The sequence below is a fragment of the Ursus americanus genome, chromosome 7, assembly GCF_024610735.1.
Source record: "Ursus americanus isolate L20-20 chromosome 7, mUrsAme1.1.p, whole genome shotgun sequence".
In the NCBI taxonomy this organism is placed as follows: domain Eukaryota; kingdom Metazoa; phylum Chordata; class Mammalia; order Carnivora; family Ursidae; genus Ursus; species Ursus americanus.
In genome coordinates, this window is record NC_142133.1 from 85,713,254 (window position 1) to 85,728,010 (window position 14,757).

The window sequence follows — 14,757 nt, forward strand, 5'->3', positions numbered from 1 at the left end:
CTCTCTCTCTCTCCCTCTGCCCCTCCCCCTACACATTCACTCTCTCTCAAATAAATAAATAAATAAATAAATCTTTTAAAATATATTTTTCAAAAGTTGGTAAGTGGCTAGGCTAACACTAAGAAACACTTTGAAGTCTGAATGTTGAAATGCTGGTTGCAGGGGAAAAGCACAATGGCTGACTCTGGGTGTCTAGTAGGTGTGGAGAGCTTGGCCATTGCCATTCCTGTCCTCACAACAAGAGAATAGCTACTCAGACTGAACATCTGTTTAGATTCATCAGAGAACTGAGGTCATAGGACAAACAACACCCTGAAAATGAGACCCAAGGAGGAAGACACAGAGCACACCAGCACACCAGAGCAGAGGCTGCTGAGATAGCCGATGAAGGGTAATTGAGTAGTTGCTGGAGATGGTGTAGACAAGCTTGAGAGACTGATAAAACCCCTTTGGGCCCCGCCACTGGAAGGCCCACGACTGTGGTGAGTTTTACCTCCAGGAACTCCCCTAGGTTCTCAGAGCAAAGATTAGACAGACTTTCCCTCCAGCTTGCGGTAGTGGGAGGGCAAAAGGAGCCATTCTGACATATGCCCAGAGCACTCTGTCCTTCTTACAGGGCTGGCCTTCCAGGGAAACGGCTTCACCAGAGCCTGACCAGTTGGGCTTTATCAGAGCCTGCCACCCCAGGGAAAGGAAAATGCCCAACTCCAGTGGGTTCTGGACGTCCCATGTTCCTTTGTGGGGAGGAAGCAAGAGGACCAGAAGCCAGGACAGAGTCTGACTGCAGGACTGAGGCTGGTTACAGGACCAGGGAGCACTGCACCCCCACAGCTCCTGGCATCGGCTGGGCCACGGTGTCACACCAGATGGAGCTGCATGTCTGAGACACCAGCCCCAGAGCAAGAGGGAAACAAAAGCAAGAACAAGAGGGAATATTAACCTCTGACACCACAGCCACAGCAAACAATACACAAAGCTGGGTTCCTTGTCAGATAAACAAAACCTCACACTAAAGACCTGTTGACCTCACTCACTTGAATCCAGCACATCATGTCTGACTTCCAACAGAAAAGTACAAGGCATGCCATAAGGCAAAAACACAGTCTGAAGACACAAAGCAAGTATCGGAACCAGACTCAGATATGACACAGATTTCAGAATTATCTGACCATGAATTTAAAACAATTATAATTAACATGCCAACAATTCTAACAGAGAAAGTAGCAACATGTGGGAAAACATGGGTAATGTAAGCAGAGAAATGGAAACTCTAAGAAAGATTTTTAAAAAGGCTAGAAATAAAGACATTGTAACAGAACTGAAGAATGTGTTTAATGGGCTCATGAGCAGACTGAACATGGCCAATCGAAGAACCAGTGAGCTTGAAGATATGTCAAGAGAAAAATAAAGAAAAAAGAGAACAGAACGTCCAAGAACTGTCAGGTAATTACAAAAGAAAAGAAAGAAAAAAACAGAAAAAAATATTTGGAGTAATAATGTCTGGCTGAGATTTTTCAAAATTGGTGGCAGACACCAAACCACAGGTCCAGGAGGCTCAGAAAACACCAAAGAGGATAAATACCATAACATATGTACCTAGCATATCACATTCAAACCAAAGATACAGAGAATATCATGAAAGAAGCCAGAATGGGGAAAAAAATCTACTTCGCTTAGAGGGGACAAATAAGAATGATATTAGACTTCTATTCACAAACCACACAAGCAAAAAGAGAATGGAATGAGATTTTTAACATGTTGAAAGAAAGTATTGTCAGCCTAGAATTCTGTATTGAGCAAAATTATCTTTCAAAAGTGAGAAACAAAGACTTTACCAAACAAACAAAAATTGATTTTGGCCAGTAGATCTGCCCTGTGAAAGTGTTACAAGAAGTTCTGAAGAGAGAAGGGAAAGTATACAAGCCTGAACTTGGATTTACATAAAGATAGGAAGACTGTGCGAGAGGGATTACACAAAGGGAACTGTAGGGCAGGGAACCCACTCCGCATGATGGTGTGATAATGGATACGTGGCACTATGCACTTGTCAAAACGCACAAGCAGTATGACACAGTGAACCCTAACGTAAGCTACGGACATGAGTCATAAAAATGTGTCAGTAATGACCCGTCAGCTGTAACAAGTGTGCCCCACTAATGGGTGATGGTCCTGGGGAAGAGCGCTGGTAAGGAATGGGGGGGGGCGTAAAGGAGTTCATTACTCTCTGCTCAGTTTTTCTGTAAATACAAAAGTGCTTTAAAATTAAAGTCTATTAAAAAAACGAAATGGCAACAAATAAAGGGCATCCCAATTGTCCCCCAGACAAATTCATATCAGATTTATCCACAGCAATGACCGTTCCAGACAATACTAATGCGTCTTCAGGAGAAGTGGCTCACATTCTGGCATGATTTTGCCTACTGCCGCTCTTCACACATGGGTGTACTCCTGTGCTTTTGTCTGCACGTGGACATGCACATGTATGTTTGATGCAGGCTCAGGATCTTGGGGAAAAGCAAATTGTGGGATATCTTGGAGTGATCTCTCTGGAGGATAAAGGAAGAAGGAGAGGGCTGATTTTGTTATGACAGTGAGAAAACCTTCATTTTTTCCTGTTGAATTGCATTTGCATGTCCCTGCTATAAGGGAGCTAGCCAAGGGGGTCTGGTTAAACATTTGGTGATTATTAGACTTTAGAAGCTAAATTACAAATCTGGCCTCATCACTCGTTGAGATGACAGATGGGGCTCAGACACATGCATCCTTGCTACCCACATTGTGCTACGACTACTCTTTTTAATTTTATGAACTTCAGAAATTATTTTTAAGAGCATAAAGCATGAGTGCATTCACTCACCCACGCTGCTCCATCTCTAACTTGGGGTCATGGATGGCTGAGGACAAATGATCTCTCTCACAGGAAGGATGAAGGTCTGGGCTGGGTCCCTTCAGACTACAAGTTGCACCCCAAAGTGTAGGACAGAACCTGAAGCCCTGCACACCCTCTGTTCCTGCAAACCGCTGATGGGCATTTCGAGGGCATGCCTAGAAGCTTCCTGCCCGTATCAGAAAGATTAGCATGGGGGCTCTAGCCCAGAGAAATATCACAGGCTCACGTAGCAGAGTAGAGCTTTTCCAATTAAGATGCAAGAAAGACAGTGGGAGCCTCAGACCTCAGACCCGCCCTCTTTGTTGCCACAGATTCAACTCTGCTATGGGGTCACATGGACAACAGCTTTCTGCAGATGAAACTTTCTCTTTCTCTCTCTCTCCTTCTCTCCCTCTCTTTCCCTTCCTTCTTTTCTTTCTCTCTTTCTTTCTTTCTTTCTTTCTTTCTTTCTTTCTTTCTTCCTTCCTTCCTTCCTTCCTTCCTTCCTTCCTTCCTTCCTTCTTTCTTTCTTTCTTTCTTTCTTTCTTTCTTTCTTTCTTTCTTTCTTCTTTCTTTCTTTCTTTTTCTTTCTTTCTTCTTTTCCTTCCTTCCTTCCTTCCTTCCTTCCTTCCTTCCTTCCTTCCTTCCTCTTCCCCTCTCCCTCCCCCCACTCTTTCTTTCTTCGTTGTTCTGAGTGTACCTTTACAAGATTTCTCTGACAACTAGAGCTGCCCACCATGAAATGGACCCCCTTGTTCTGTGGTCCTCCGATCTGGGCTGCATAGCACTCTGCCAGGTAATATGGGTGATCAAGTTTCCGGTTCAGGGGGCCTGGTGGGGAGACACAGAAGGGGAATTTTGACAGGATCCCAGGTGACCCTCAGGCAGCTGGGTGGAGAGTCCTACTTCGAGAAAACTTTCGCTGGCAGCATCCAGACACTGCATCTACGTTCCAGCGATGGTGTTAGGGAGACCACCTGTCCCGTCCCTCCTAATGATGAGATTCTAGGGCTCAGGGATCCGAACTCTTCTCCAGAAAGAGTAATCTGCTATGTATGTGCCAAGTAGACAGGAGCCAGAACTGCAGGACACAGAAAGCCCACTGAGAAGGGTTTGAACACTTGCAAGTGCTCAGTAGCATGTCCCTACCCTGGGTGCGTGCCCCTCCGTTGCCCTTTCTCTGCTTCTGCACCAAACACAGGAAGTTCTCAGCACTATTATTAGGCCTTGTCCAGACTTCTCACAACTGCTAGACCATCACTTGGACTCTTTGCCGCCATGAACTAGCAAAAGTATCAGATAAAAAACTTAAATCCAATTGACAAAATGAAGACTTGGCAGTTACTCTTTTCCCTCACCATGGATCATAGACTATTAAACAATAAAACACAGGATCGCAGCACCTAGCTTAAAGTGGGGAAAATTAACGGGGCGCCTGGGTGGCACAGAGGTTAAGCGTCTGCCTTCGGCTCAGGGCGTGATCCCGGCGTTATGGGATCGAGCCCCACATCAGGCTCCTCCGCTATGAGCCTGCTTCTTCCTCTCCCACTCCCCCTGCTTGTGTTCCCTCTCTCGCTGGCTGTCTCTATCTCTGTCGAATAAATAAATAAAATCTTTAAAAAAATAAAAATAAAAATAAAAAAATAAAGTGGGGAAAGTTAACAATTCATTCTGCAGTGCTTAGAATCTTTTTCAGATGGAACATCATTACAATTTATAAAATACATTAAGGGAGACGGAGTAGAATTCCATGCTGTCTGAAGAGAAGACGGTAGACCTGACCCAGGGTCACGGCCCAGAGGAGGAGATGTGACCAGGGCCTGGGCCTGTCCCCCGATACACTCCATTTCCTTTCGGAGCAAGTGTTCATCTCTCGTTACTGTCTGTGGAAGCAGCACAGATGGGAAGCAGCCTCTCCTCACCCCCCTCCTCTGCCCACCCCTGCAGAAACAGGTCTTGCATGACGTACTAAGACAGCTTATTTTTTGACACGGAATAGTCCGTCAGTTCTGGTTGTGCACGTATGCTTATGTGTCGGCACCCTTCCCAGGAGAGCTAACCCAGTGGGCTTACTTTGAACGTGGACATTTGAAACCATCACAGTGTGTGAGTCCCGCTGTCAGCACACCCCAGGCTGCCGGGCTGACCTGCCTGACCTCACCGCAGACTCTTCTGCAAGGATGCTGCCTCCAGGGTCCAGTGAGAAACACCATGCGGTTCTGCCTTGGCCCCCGGAGCTCCTGCCAGCAGCTGCCTTGCTTGCAGGGTTAGCCCTGCCCCCAGGATAGTGCCAGCCCCAGGACACTGAAAATCAGAGGTGCCTGAGCCTCAGGGCCTTCAAACTGCGTCTTGATTCTAAGGCACCGGAAACAGTTCCTTCTCCTCGCAAGTGGAGTCAGCGAGCGTGGAGGGTCTGCCATCCATCCGGGCAGAACTGGGTTCAATGGCTGACTTATCACCACATGATACTTTCCAAAGTATCACGTGAATCGTTAGTCTTGTGAGAGCCAACACAGGAGAGTGAGACTAGCATTCAACAAGACATGCAAGGAACAGAGAAAAATGTGCATAGAACAGGGATGGTGAAACAAACAGGAAAGGTAGGATTTGATCTTCCTGGCCAGAATGCGGTAAAGCTTAGGGAAAATCACTGGGATCTCTTTTGCCATTAAGATAAAAGCAAACACAACCTCCTCCTGGTACTTCTTCCACTCATCCAGTGGTCTGAGCTATAAACGTGCGTGCTGCTCCAAATGGCTATGGCAACACTCCTTCTGCAGAGAGTCACTGAGGACCTGGGGTACGCCAGGCACTGACGAAGGTTGCCCACCTCAAAGCTCTGACCTTCTGTGTGAGACAGTGACAGGCCAGAGCTGGGACACCTGGGGACATGCCGTGAGGACGGCACATCACACTAGCTACTATGATGACGTGTTACAGGGTGTCTAATCCTGAGGTTTTCTCATTTATTTCTTTTTGCAAATATACAGTGTAATTTTCATTCTCTGAAATCAGGAATTGCAAGGATTTAATTTCAAAAGTTGCTTCAGAGTTATTTCTATGTGTTTTCCAGCATAGAAATTGTGGGAAAGCATACAACTATTTTTAGAATGTTGTATAAAACAGCATCAGATTACAGCTGTGGCCCCTACTACTGATACCTCGAGATGATTCCATACAGAATAATGCTACTGTGTGTATAAATAAAATTATCATTGAGTTTAAAAATTGCTTTATATTTTCCCATATCAGATGACCTTCTCTTCTCAAATGGACCATACAAACGTCCTTTCCACGCTGAGAGGAAATCTCATGCCTCAACATCCAGGTCTTTATTTAACTCCCTGCGTATTTAGAGGACCCTCCCTTTGCAAAGTTCCCCTGAAAAGGCCAGGAGTGCAAGTGTAAGGGTCACTGCCTTGCCCAGGAGACCAGACTGGCTGGGCACAGCTCAGCGTCACACAGAATCTGAGCTCGTTAGCAAGGTGCAAAGTGCCATCACACTTCAAATTAGGTTAACATGATTTTCGGCTGGTGATATTTTAGGTCACTTCATGGAAAATGTGGCATGTTAAACCAAAAATAAATTGAAAGATTTAGAGCTGAAAAAGGTATTGAAATTAGCATTCTGGGTGTAACATGAATAGAGCAATTACGACAAAATCAGGCCTGGATTGCAGTGGCGTTCTGCACATTTTTCACGTGGATCTTGAGAAGAAGTCTATGCATCATAAGTGCTTGCAAATATCTAATAGGAGACATTAGCTTAGGAAGTTGACTCTCCCAGGGTCAATAGCAGTTCCATGAAGTCACCCTGACCAGAGCTTTGTCCGAAAGGCCAAGGTTTTCTATGCAGGACAGTTGCCTTTGGAACAAAGGATAAAATAGCATTTGTTCAGAAAAGGGAAACACTATTTCCAGGAGACTCATGACAGACATGTGAATGTGGAGGAGGTTGAAAGAGGGAGAGATTGAAATGTTAACTCAGATGTCATGACCACCAGGCCAGGGACGTGATGATGACAGCAGCCACAGAGGGTCACAGAAAGTAAGCGGGTGCGGAAGCGTGAAGCCTGAGGGCAGGGCTCACCATCACACATCCAGTATCTAGCCCAGGGGTTGAGAAAAGGGTGGTGTCCAATATGCTTGCTGGGTAATTCAATGGATGCCTAAATGGCTTTATTTGGTGAGTTAGTAGCTGCAAACTGTCATAGGGCATTGACATTTTGGCAAAACACTTACATTGCAGTTGTGTCTCATTGCCTATGTCGAAGTGCCCTGAAAATCCAATTAATGTGCCCAGATGAGGATTCAAGCAAGAGGGGTAGAGGGGAGGGGAGAGGAAAGGGGAGGGAGGGGAGCGGAGGCAGGGAGAGGGGAGGGGCAGGAAAGGAGGGGTGAGCCAAGCTATTTGAGCTGGGTAGTTCTATCTTCCATTCCAATCAATCAATTTGTTTTCTGAAGTGAATAGAAGATAGAAGAACAATAGACTATACATAAAAGGCAAGAATCAAGCGTATGAAACAAATTGTAGGGAACTACAAAAACCATTCCTGGAAGTAAGAATCGGCCGACTTGCGGGTCACGGAATTTGTGGCGGAAAGGCGCCTCTAGGACATTGTTCGGGAAGTTGCTACATAGTGTCTTCCCAGCCTCCAAGAGCTGGTTGTTCAGGGATGTTTGGTATATACTTTATAGCCTGTCAGCTGTCTTCCAGGTTTTACTTTTGGTTTAGTTGTTTCTTACAAGACTTTCGTTCAGCCACTGCTCCTAGTTCACGAATCCTGTTCTCCCGTTGTAAGGGAGCGAAGATGCTGTGTCCCCCGGCCCGTGAGAGGGGATTCCGGGGCTCATGCATCGCTGTGGAGCTGGGATCTTTTGGAAGCGCTGTTTCCCGAGCAGCGTTAGTCACGGTGCAGACAAGCAAGGGCTGTGCCTCTCACATGTTGTTGACTAAAGAAAACCAGCATGAGGTCACACGCTCAGTGTGGGCTGCAGTGTGCTTGCGTCGAGCAAAGAGGCTTTAATCCGTTTGGGAGGAAGCAATTTTTCCCTTTTCTGAAGAAGAACAAACCACCGGCAAGGCGGCCTAACAGGCTGGTGAGACGCATGTATGCGGACTGAAGTCCTCTGAAGCTGATGTGACCCACAGAGTATCATTTGTAACTCAGCCTGGGCACGCGCTCGAGTCCTGGGCGAGAACACATAGTCATTTGGACACTCGTTACTAAAAACCAGATCTAAATTATCTGTCATTAGATTAAAATATAATTCAGAGAAATTGTCTGAAAACTCCCCAATATGCAAATGACTTTTGGAGGGGTCTAGTGTGATACCAATGTCTTCATTCTCACCCAAAGTGTCCCTCGCGGAGTCCCCTTCTCCTGTGATGCCCTGAGGGTCCCCCGCTGATGTCTGGCCGCAGGAGGGGGTCTCGCCCAGGGTCCGGGGGTGCCGCGCCCTCAGGGCCTCCGGTGCTGTTGCTCCAGGCTCCCGCGGCTCTGACCTTCTGTCCTGTTACGCCATCAACTTCTCCTCACCCAAAATCTGTCCTGAAAAACATGTGGCACTGGAAGCAACAGCCAAGGCATTTAAACAAATACGTGGAACAACGCTGACCAGGAAGGTTTCCCGCTACGAGTTCGATCACTAGAAGACACAATAAAAGCAAAGCCTATTTTTTACCTTATTTTCCTCTTTCTCAAACTGGGCATTAGCACCGACATCCAAACATCTGGTTTTAACTTCTGTCATTTTTTCCCCAACTCATTTTCTGTTGAAAGTATAGTAAACTGAATACTTTCGGAGAAGAAAAAAAAATTAAGCCTGACCAATGGAAGTTATTTGAAAACTAATTGGCTATTTAGATGAATTTCGCTACGGACACAGTGATTTCCTTACACCATTTTGAAGACATGTCCAAAGCACAGAGAAAGAAGAATAAATTCTGTTTTTGCTGCTGAGAACTGGAGTAACAGGAAGGCGAGTGAGCGTTTTGCCAGCGCGTGTGGTTCTTTACCTATCGTGCTTTACCTCTGCATAACTCTCAGAGCAAGGATTCATGATAAATGAGAACCCACGAGACGCCAGCTAGACCCTTTCCGCTTCTCTGAGGGCCAGAGCCCGAGTACCCCAGAGACAGTCCCCACATCCCGCACACCCGTGCACGCACAGACGCACACGCTCGCAGACACGCTGTGTGCAGAGATGTCCACACCTGTGAACTCGTGGTTGCTCCCAGGGTGGAGCTGGCCAGACACAGACTGTGGACTGCAGACCCCGGGTGCTCTGGGGACGTGCACAAGGGTCTCGCGTGGACCACAGACGCCGAGCCGCGGCCGCTCTGTCGGCCTTACAACGAAAGCAGCAGAGAGAACTTGCATTGTCAGCCCCTGGATTTGCCCCCGAGGGTGACCCACCCACCCTGGCCCTTCCAGCCAGTCCAAACCTGTGACTTCCAGGATTCGAGAAGAGCAGGCTTTGGAATGCCGCTATAACAACAATGTTCCATCAGGAAACACTCTCTTCATCAGCGTCTGAGGGCAGGGAGGAGGGTCTCCAAAGTACTGGGGGACTAGGCCACCCATGCACTGAGGGCAGTGTGTCCAGGGGAGACACAAAATGTGCTGTGACCTTAGGAACGTGGTTAATCATCAGACTAGTCCCTTCTACAAACAAGGCCTCAATCCTATCACCGGGAACATTGGCGGACTCTGGCAAGGGAACAACGGATTTGGATTACTTAAAAGTATCTGAAGAGCTGGACCCCTGAGTGGGCCCCTTGCCCAATTTCAGCTTGAATTTCAGAATGTGGGTGTTTGTAATTTATGACATATGCTCCATGTTTCATGCACCATTAACAGATCGGAATCATTTCTATTTCCTTGGCTTGGTTATTTAGTATCAGACTATGGACAAAGGAGGAATGTTTTTGGGAAACAGGAGACTCTATGAATTTCTCAAGCCCTTTGAGATGGAGGGACTCGCATCACCTGGTGAGAGCAGAAAACGCCCAGGTCTGGAAAACGGGAATGGCCTTCTGCCTCGGGACCACTCCCCGTCTGAACAGGTCAGACAATTATGAGGCAGTCACTGTTCATTGTGGCCAGAGGGTGCTATTCCAGTTTTAGGTTTTGCTCCATCAAAACACGCTGCAGAGAGGCCCAGTGATCCTGGCTGGCTGTCCCGTGTGTCAGCGTGCGTCAGCCTGGGGTAGGTCTGCCAGGGTCCCAGGGGCACTGCGATTCTCTCCCTTACACTGTAAACATGCCTTTTCTGTTGAAAGTATAGGAAAGATCTATAAGAAAGTAGAGATCTTGCTCGCACAGGTTGTAAGTTCTTGAGTTTGAACCTTGCTCTGACCACCTCCACAGTTCTCGACCTGGAACGAGGATAAAACGTGGAAGATGCGTTTGGTGAGTGCTGGGCTGTGCTGTGCTCACACACGGGGTGCTTGTAGACCAGGGTGTTTCCCACCGTGCCCTTTGGAGGACTGTGTATCAGACTTGAGAAGGGAGGCTGTTTGGGCTCGGGTAGCGGTGGGGACGTGGGCAGCCCCTCTCCGGACGCAGCAGGCCTGCTGGGAAGCTGGTCGCTCTCTGGCCAGCAGTCCTGGCGAGTTATTTAAGCTCTCTGTGGCCGAGTCTCCAGCTGTGAAGGGCAAGTAATACTACAACCCTCAGGGTGGAGGGGCCGAGGGGAGGGGACACGTGGGTCTTTGTGAACACGGGATGGAGGCAAGGCTGTGAGCCCGAGCCCATGAGGCCCCCCCAGTGTTGCCGACTTTAAATACAGTTGCCAGCGTGTCAGGCCCAAGCCAAGCCACAGGTGGTCAGCCCGACAAGTCAGCGACTGAAAGGAGGACAGAGGACTGGCAGTGGCCGCTGCGACCCTGAAACAAGACCCAGACAGAGGGCACAGAGGGCCATCACAGGCGGAGACGAGAGGAGGCTGCGTGGGGAGGCGGCCCTCCGTCAGAGCCTCACCAAACCAACCAGATCACACAGAAGAGCCAGGCAAGGGCCGTTTTATCAGAGGGAACAATGTGAACGACACCTTGGGGCAGAAGAATGTGGAGGAACAGATAGCAGTCTGATTTTTCAGTTGTTTCCCTGTCCAACTGGAGGGGCAGTTTGTACGGAGCGTGTGAGGGTGCCCTGTCACCTGCCGTACCCTCTCCACGCGCAGGCTGCTCGGTGGTTGGGCCTCCTGAGCCACCCTGGTCTACACGTCATCCCAAGTCAGCGCGTCACCCAGCGTCCACGGACGACCTGCGCGGGCCTGGGAGTGAGTGCTGACTCCGGGACGTTGTCCGCTTACTTCGCATCGACGAGCCTTTGTTTCTTTGATGATGTCGTTAATATCCGCCGTAGGGCTGTTGTTCACTCACACTCACACCCACGCGCACACAGCTGCCCTTCAGGAAACATCAGGCCGTTCCCCTCTTTCTTCTCTGAACACATAGTAGGTAAAAATAACACGATGATGAGTTAATTAGCAGAAAAGGAAGATCCAGCCGAATCATCTCTGGCAAATCTCTACACGTTCATAACTTGAACAGCTGCTGCTTGTCCTGTAAGAGTTGTGCTCTAAACTCCTGCCAACACACCTGGCTCGGGAAGAGTACGCTGGGGGTCAGCCTTAGCCTGACACCTCTCTCCCACGGCCGCACCGGGCGCTCAGCTCTCCCTTCTCACGGACGGCATGCCAACACCCTGAAATTGTTACCGAAGGACGGACCGCCAGGCAAACGGACCTGGGAGCTTTCCTATCGTGCAGTTGTCAAGTTGATCCATTTCTGGACCCAAGTCCTCAGGCGGACGGCAGGCCTCACTGATCAGAGGGTCTGCCTCACAGAACTGCTTAAAGCCAATTCCCGTGGCCACCGACAATTCACCAGGGCACTGAGGTCACCCCGGAGTCGAGGGTGGCATGCGGAGCCTTTGCTGAGCAATGAGCTGGCAACCTGTTCATTTCACAGAGCGGCCATCCTCTGGACCTACCAGGACTCTGGGCATTTGGTGCCCAGATGTTTGGCTCTTTTTCTATTTTCAAGAAAAACAAAAACAACAAGAAGAAAGCCTCTCTGAGGAACGTCCAGACTTGTTAAAGAAAAAGATGAGCAGTTTTCTTAGCAAGTTCATCATTAAAAAGCTTTGTGAAGCAGCCGTATGCCCACAGAATGGAGCTGAGCCCCAAGCTACCCTCTCCAGAGACCACAGCAACGGAGCTGGAGGGAATAGCAGTCCCAAACACAGGGCCAGGTTCCCATCGAAACCAGGGCCTGAACAGCTCATCTCTCATGGTGGCTCATAACTCATGAATAATATCGTGGCTCTGAGTTTGAATCTTCCTGCCAAATCTTTGCTTATTTTGTGTCCTCAGACAAACTTACTGACAACTCATTTTTTGACCAGCTTACTTATGCAATGCCAGCATGGGTGCTGGTGGGAATTGAGGGCTCCCTCAAGAAAGCACGGTGACCCTCTGACCAAGGACAGTGAGGGTACAGGTGAAAAGATGTGATTACTCTGTGAGAATGTCAAACTGTCTAAAGCAAAGTTAGTGACAAAACCCCAAAACACCAGCGAAGTGGGTCTTCCCTCATCAAACATGCATTCGAACAGGCCACCTCGGGAACACCAATGTTGTGGTCCTTGTCACCTCTTATTATTACTGCTTACTAAACTAGATTCCCCACCCCATTAAAAAAGATGTGTTCTTCCTATTAAAAATCAAAAGTCCTGGAATCATTGAATAGTTGTTAAATACTAAAGTTTCTGTTTCAGGAAACCTCTGGCCCTTTACCTGTCCTCTGTCTCCTTTCTGAATGTAACTTGAGGGCCACCTGTCCTGCAGTCTTGCCTCAATCCCACAACAGTAATTTACCAGGCATCCATTAATTCATTAACTCGAGAAATATTGATTGAGTAGACGTTCTGTACTGGGCACTCTTCTTTAAGAACGAGAAATACCTAAATGAACAAAGAGAAAACTCCCTGCCCTCCTTAAAGAAGACAAACAAAAACATTATAAATGGGTGAAAACGTGTGAGTGCTAAACAGCATAAGCAATCACGCTGAATATAAATCAAGAGAGTGAGTAGAAAATGTGGAGGAGTGGCAATTTACGCAGATTGATTAGGATGGAAAGACTGTGGGAGTAGACAGGGTCGGGAGCGTGACCTGAGAGATGGCGGGAGCAGGGGGAGATGTGGCGATGTCCAAGGTCAGTGTCGGCCTGTGCATGGAGGTGGGTGGTCGGGTGAGTTCCATTCCATGAGAGGTTGGGCTGGGGGCCTGACTTTGCAGCCCTCAGTGTTCAGGTGGACCAAGAAGGCCATGGGACATAAAGCCAGAGAATGGAGAAACAAGAGGGTCTTAGGCCTAGCCTGGGGCATGCTGACCCCAAGAGGTGGCATTGTGGAGGGTGAGAGTAGGAGGAAGTGGGAACAGCCAGTGAGGAGGGAGCAGGTCCAGGATGGTGGGTCCTGCAGAGCAAGTGACAGAATTGCTCAAACAGGACAGATTGGCACACTGGGTCCAATGCCTTCAATGTGTACAGTGAAATAGGGATTAAAACTTCTCCTTTGGATGCAGTACCACGAGGTCCTTTGTGGAAGTGAGGGGCAGTTCTGGGAGTATGGAGGCCCAAGTGGACAGGAGAAGGAGAGGGAAGAGGAAAGAGGTGGAAGCAGAGCGAGCAGATCATTCTCCAGGGTAGTTTTGCTCAAAGAAAAGCAGTGGTTGGAGTGGTTGGAGTGGTATGTGTAATCTAAAGTTTTGTTTTAAAGACAAGGAAAACTAGTAAGTTTGTGGATGGGGATTATCCAATACTGAGCAAAAATAATGGTTCAGGAAATAGAAAGGGTGCTGGGTGGAGCAATGTGCTTGAGTAGATGGAAATGGGTGGATTCTCTGCACTCGTGACCAGGAAGAACTTGCCTTGCATGTGGGTGAGAACTCACCCACTGCACAGAGTGGGGGTGGGTGGAGGGCAAGGCTACCGAGTGACCGGGGCAGCTTTGTTCCTTCAGTGGAAGTGTGGTCATTGGTCAGGCATGGAGAGGGAGAGGAGCTCCTGCAGCTCTGGGGAGAGAAGAGAAGGTCCTCTGGGAGGCCAGAAACAATACTCATCTCCATTGGGGGCACATATGGTTGCAAAGCAGGCCCCCGAGACGTTTGCCCAGGAATCTGAAGGTTGGTCAAGCCTGGGGTGGTTTCTCTCCATCTGTGTTCAGGGTCCTGAGAACAGGCAGAAAGTGAAGATTTAAATCTAACCTGGGGAGCCTTAGCCAAGCAAATCTGTGCGAGGAAGTGGGCTGAAAGAGCTAAGAAGGGCACAGATGACACCCCACAACATGTGAGCTGAGTGACACAGGGGCAGTGGCTGAGACAGCGGGAGCAGAGGAAGGTTAATGCCTGAGAGTCCAAGTCCGGAGGAATGTGCTGGGGTTGGAGGCACTTCTTCCCGTATTTCTTTGTCCTTCCATCTCCCAACCTGGAGTAGAACAAAAGGTCTTGGAGTATTCTGTCACCTCCTTTGAGATTCGCTTCAATTCTGTCACCTCCTTTGAGATTCGCTTCAATTCTGTCACCTCCTTTGAGATTCGCTTCAATTCTGTCACCTCCTTTGAGATTCGCTTCAATTCTGTCACCTCCTTTGACATTCGCTTCAGACCACCTTCTCATGATCACTTGCAAACATTCAGTTGCCGTATCTCTACTGGATGTTACAGTATTTCATTGTCACAATTTTTCATGGGTAATATTTTCATCCCTTGCTTTTCCTGCATTAAAACCCTCATGTACTGCATATTTAACCAATTTGAACATCTGCTACATTTCATTTATCTAAAACATGATCATTGCTCTAGGGTTTCTTGAAAC

General features: G+C 48.2%; 1 long non-coding RNA gene across 1 annotated transcript; it reads right to left on the minus strand.

The window, feature by feature from the left end:
• Positions 1-7,823: 7,823 nt before the first annotated feature.
• On the minus strand, positions 7,824-9,476 carry LOC148109743 (uncharacterized). The gene is made up of 3 exons (XR_015725375.1): positions 9,318-9,476; positions 8,224-8,421; positions 7,824-8,060 (listed from the first exon to the last, which is right to left on the minus strand). It is a non-coding gene; the product is annotated as an uncharacterized LOC148109743 (long non-coding RNA).
• Between the last annotated feature and the right edge of the window lie 5,281 nt (positions 9,477-14,757).